Genomic DNA, 6,131 nt, shown 5'->3' with positions numbered 1-6,131 from the left:
GTGTGGATTCTCATGTGTGTTTTTAAATGGGCCTGTCGGCTAAATCTTTGTCCACAAAGTTCACAGGTAAATGGTTTCTCTCCGGTGTGGATTCTCATGTGCGTTTTTAGAGTGAACTGTCGGCTAAAGCTTTGTCCACAAAGTTTACAGGCAAATGGTTTGTGTCCTGTGTGGATTCTCATGTGCGTTTTTAAATTTCCTTTTCTGGTAAATCTTCTGCCACATTCGTCACATCCAAATTGATTCAGTATGGTCTCAACTTTACTGCGTGACTGTACATTTTTTTTCCACTTTTAGACCTTTATTAGTAACCAAACAACTTGAAGACTTATGTCTTGAATTACTTGTCATGATTCTCTGAAGAGACAAGTTGTTGTTGTTGTTGTTGGTCATGGTGGTTTCTGTTGGTGAAGATGCTGCTTCTCTCTGGTCAGCTGAGCTGCTCATTCGACGACATCCATCTTCCTCTTGATGTTGATAAAGATGTGACGGTAATGGTTTAGCTTCATCGTCATCATCACTGACTTCAGTCTTTGAAGAGTTCACATTACCTTCATAGGAATTAAGATCTTGGTTTCCTCTAGTTTCCGCTGCCCCACAGTCCTCTCTACCTGTGGCTGTTTCCATCTGGACAGCTGCTACTGGTTGGGAGATCTCTGTCCTCCAGATGGTGTTGATGAAGCTGGGAGGATAGAGGTTTCCTTTTAAAAATTAAATCGAAGACCTTGAATGTCTAAAGGCACAGACCACCTCATTGTTTCATTAGTTAGCAAGGTAAAACTACAGTTTTTTTTATGCTAAACATTTTTGCTAGCAGAAAACTATAACTACAGTACACTGTATGACACTTAGGAGAAATAACAACAACAATAAAATACAAACCTTCTTTCTGCAGTTGGTGGTTTAGGCCGAAATCAAGTCTGTATGATAGATTAATGTTGCTCAGTTTCTTCTACGCAACAGTTTCTGTTGACAGTTACAGATACACTGGAGTGGAGCCTAAAACCCGTTCGACTTCTTTACGGCGCTCTCCAACTGACGCTGTTGCCAGGCAACCACTCTGCAGTTCAGTTAGCTTGATTGCTATCTGAAAATGCTAACTAAAAACTCACAGCTAACAACAAGTCAATATTTGATCATTTAGTTTTAAACATGTTTTACATTCTAAAGCTGATCAAGTGTAGCGGCCATTTTGTGTATGCTAATGGCTGTTAGCTGTGGAGGTCATTCCGAATCAGGTTGATCTAATAAGTTAAGCAGTTGTAGATGTACATCATCCAGCGATTAAACATTTAAAAAAATAATAGCTACATCTATAACAATAGGCAGGTGAATAAAAAGTCAGTCCATAATAAAACCATTATGCCCATGATTAAGACTGATCCACCACCTCCTGATGAAGAATCTGGCATAAATGATCTCAAGGACAGATGTTCTGCACTGTTCCAACTGAAAGAGGAAGTAAAGATTGAAGTTAAATGTCAAGTTTTTTTTTACTTAGATGTTGGGAATGATTGATTACTACAGGGGCGATTCTAGAAACTGCCCTTAAGGGGTGCTCAGCCCCCAGTGTTGACACTGACTCTGCTTGAAGAACGCAGTGGCCATTGACATCAGAAGCATTTTTAAAGTGTGGGGGGACACATTGGTGGGGGGTCCTCCCCCAGAAATTTTGAATAAAGCTGATGCCATTTCCTGCATTCTGGTGTATTTTAACGATTGTTTAACATCTAGTTTTACCTACATACAGTAAGTAACTTGATTCAATAACTATTTTAGAGTTAATGGCACAACAACAAGTAGCCTGACCAACAGCTGATTCAATTAATTAAAAATATTATATATTCAAAGGTGACCGTGTGGTGCCCACATTAAAATTAAATGACTGTAAGTTGACTTCAAATGCAACAAGATTATCAATGAATGTTTGTGACAAAGGATTTACTGGTTATAACAAAGATTCCTTCAAGAAACCTCCCAGTATAAATCGTAAAACCATAATGACTTCTGCTCATTCTAAATTTGTCAAATGTCCTAAATCTCCTAAAGTGAAGGAGAATCATTTCAAAAGTAATAAATAAGATATATCCTGTATTTGTATATTGTTGCATTGTTCTATTTTGTGTTGTTGCCGAGATGGTGTAGGGGCAAGGCAGCCGACCGGGGGACCCCAAAAGGTCCTGGGTTCAATCCCCAGTGGTATGTAGCTGCCCACTGCTCCACCTGGGTGTATCCCAGGTGCGATGGGTTAAATGCAGAGAGCCAATTTCATCTTTGTATGGGACCATACAGTGATGACAACACATAGCGCTTTATTTATTATTATTAATAAAGTTCTAGAAAAAAAAACCCTGATGGGTTTGTCAGCAGGTAAGGGGCGTTTACCTTCGGGACAAATTGAGGTTGTCGATTGGTCAGTTGCTGACACGTCTACTGGATTGATTGACAGGTTGCGTCATGGAGGATCTGACTCAGTGCAAAAATATATTCAAATAGAGTCAAGATGCTAGAGATGTAGCTCTCCGCTTTACATTACTTTCATTCATTCAACCTTTATTTAAACAGATTAGTATACTAGTCCATCTTTTACATAAATTTGGGCCCATTTTGAAGCAAATACTTTGATTATAAAAAAGAAAAGAAAAGAAACTGTCCAGATGACTTGACTGAAAATTGTTGGATTATATACCTGGATTATTGAGCATGGACTTTTTTTGGTTTCGAACCAGTTTGACATGACTGTCGACAAGGAAGAGGGCCGGCACCAGAGGAGGGGGCGTGCCAAAGACACCGTCTTAGCACCAACATAACTGGTTTGTTCCACTTTGGAGGAAGCTGTTTGGGGGAAGAATCAGTTTTGTGTTGTGTGTTTCCTTGACTGATGAAGCCTTCTGGATGGAAAGTGAAACATTTCAGAAAAAAAAAAGAAAAAAAGAAATTGTCCAGATGACCTGACTGAAAATTGTTGGATTGTATACCTGGATTATTGAGCATGGACTTTTTTGGTTTTACTCTGATTATACTCTTGTTGAGCTTCATCTCAATCTTCCAAATGACTTTTTAAGTGTTGCTCATGTACAGTAAATTAAAATAGCATACATGTAATTAATTTTCAGCAGATTGGAGCTCTCAGTGATCAACCTTCATGCTGTTAAAGTTGAAAACTGTTCTGCTCTTTTCTTTACAGGCCACATATTTGTTAACATCCTCGTGATTTATTAGGAAAGGGACATTCAGTCATTCTTTGCCATGGAGGAACTTGCGCATCGGTTTACCAACCAAAGTAGGAGGGGGGAGCGAGGGGTTTTGCATAAGCATGGGGACCAATCTGCTAAGATTGCTCTGCACAGTGAGGGGTCTTCCACTGACTTTTATTTAAACCAGGTCTTTATTTTGGGTCTCTTGCACTTTTTTCCCTCACAATTACTGCCCCGTCTTTCTGCCCTGATCTGCTGCTGCCTTTTATTCATATGCATCAGCTGCAACGTTTCCAGCTGTGAGCTCATCTGAATGGTTAAACTAATTAAGGGTGTAGTCCCTGCTGCAGACCGGGGAGCGTGTGCACAACACAGAAATGTTGAAAAGAAACACAAAGAGGATGGCTAATTTAAAAGGATTCCTCCCCTGTAAGCAGAATGTGATAAAACAGTGCCACAGAGGGTTATAGCTCAAGCATAGAGTCCTCTTATATCTCTGAGTGCAGTTGTGAAGCCATTAGCTGATGAAGCCACACAAGTCAGCAACAGCCGAATTGTTTCCTTTGCAAATATTCCAAAATTAAATCAAATCTTTCTTAAAATACTCACAATTCTGGGAATTATTCGCTTTGCACGTAAAGCCACGTTACCGTCACATGTCCAGGAAATCTTAGTATCACTCTGGGTTCCAGTTACAGATGTAAATACCTGAGTATTTACCATTATTACACGTTCCCGACATATAACAGTCAAGGCTACACACAGGAAAAACAACATTATTGGATCTGATTTATGGGGGGATGGGACGTGCTGTAAATTCATAAACGTACGTGTCTGTGTGAGTTTAACAGGCTTCATTAGGAGTTCCTGTAATGTCAATAAGCTTGGGATGCTTTAACAGGAAGAGTGTGGGATGGTGCAGGGTGGGGGTGGAGGGGCCCAAGGACATGGGAAGTGTTGAGCAGGCTGCGGATGATACAAAAAGATGGACGTGATTATATCATTATTTCAGTCCTCTCAAAATGGGCACAGTTTGTTAACAGACACAGAATAAAACATAAAGATTGATGATCCAGAAATTTCAATTGATACAGTCAAAGCAAGAAAATGATATATTGAATTTAAGGCCTAGTGCTCCTTGAAGGAATACATGTCATATGCCAACCACTCATACAAGAATTGGAAACTTAAATCATCTTGTGACGAAAAGGAAATTACGTTAACGCAACATTGCAACATGATCTGGTGCTTTCTTACAGTGAGGACACCGAGGTGATCCACAGAACGCCACAGGAAGTCCTTCCTCCCTGTGGCTATCAAACTTTTCAACTCCTCCCCCTTTCTGCACATAGGACAATAAAATTAATCCTGCACCACAATGAACACTTTAATATTTTCACATTAAAACATTTCACACATGTCTGCACCTGACCTGTTTGGAGATATGGTTTGTGTCCTGTGTGGATTCTCATGTGTGTGTTTAAATGTAAATGTAGTTGAACATATGCATGAGATATATTCATACTGTTAAAACGGATTCTTTCATTTTTCTGGACTGTATAATGAGTGCATCTGAATTTCATAAAATGTGGACGGAAACATTAATTATCTTTGACTCACCAAGACAGTGGGTCATTTATTAACATAATCAAGTTTAACACATCACACATTTACATTAATTGGCAAGAATTGAAAATAACGACAGCTTATTAATCAGTTTAGCAAGGAGTAAACAACACGGCGATTGTTTTCTCACTTCCAGCAGAACCACAAACGTCAATCACACGGCGGTGATTGGAAAACTTTGTTTCAGACATTTCTAAAAATATCTGTAATGATTTTTAGCAGATAGAAGAATTTTAAAGATGGAAAGATGAAGTTTATCTTGAGATAGATATGTGAGGGAATTTGTCTGTTTTAACCAGAACATGCACGCTCCTTTGGAAATCAGCTTGCCTCAACGGTACACTTTTGGTGAAGATCGACTTTTACCTTTCTGAAGATATCTCAGTTCCGGCGTAAAGTTCCACTTCGAGCCACTTTCCAGCGTCTCCGTAAGAACAGCTAATCCTCCAGAGTCGTGAGATCATTCAAAACAGAAGTTCCATAATTCCCAAATCTTTTCTCTTCAGTTTGATTCTCTTTTCAACAGCATCCTGAATTCCAGCCTTCATGAACTCTGGAACTGCTGAGTTTCAGAACTGCAGAACTTCCTGCAACAACTGGAAACTAGCTTGAACTAGGAAGTGCCAACATTTAAAGAAAGCTCACTTCCGGTTCATTTGAGAGTTTCTGATTGGTCGATGGACCAAAACAGAGGTGTGTTTTGTGATGTAAGGTGTTATGAAAAGTCAAGGAAAAGATTAAGATTGTTTAAGGACAGACAAAAGATATCATGAGAAACTTCAGACTTCGTGGAGTCAATTCTCCAGTATCTTGCTGTAAAAGTTAAACATGACATTTCTTTTCAGTAAACTTGCAGTTGACCGAAACTTGAACTTTGACCAACTTCCATCACTTGCTCACTTCAAACGGACGATCAAGAAATTGAATCATTACTCTGTAACGTATTCCAACTTGATTTCACTTTGAATGAGGATTAAGAATCATTATTACTGTTTCACAATTAATAAAAATGAGTAGTTAACTTCAACATTCAAACATTGTTTGAACTAACACAATTTGATTATCAAACATTTGTAAAATAGTAATGATAATAGAAAGTAGTCTTCTTTTACTTGATTAATTCAAGAAAGAAAGTCTCAGGATGGGTCAACCTGTATTCCTGGATGCAAATCAATGAAATGACAGCTTCTGTCCCATATGGTCCTAAGGTCAAGGTTTTGACCTTCAGGCCTAGTTCACTACATAAATGTAAATATATATACATATACATATATATACATATATATACATATATATATATATATATAT

The sequence above is a fragment of the Nematolebias whitei genome, chromosome 20 (genome assembly GCF_014905685.2).
Source record: "Nematolebias whitei isolate Nwh7 chromosome 20, NemWhi1, whole genome shotgun sequence".
Taxonomy (NCBI): Eukaryota; Metazoa; Chordata; class Actinopteri; order Cyprinodontiformes; family Rivulidae; genus Nematolebias; species Nematolebias whitei.
The sequence above is the reverse complement of the archived record's forward strand: the minus strand, read 5'-3'. Positions refer to the sequence as shown.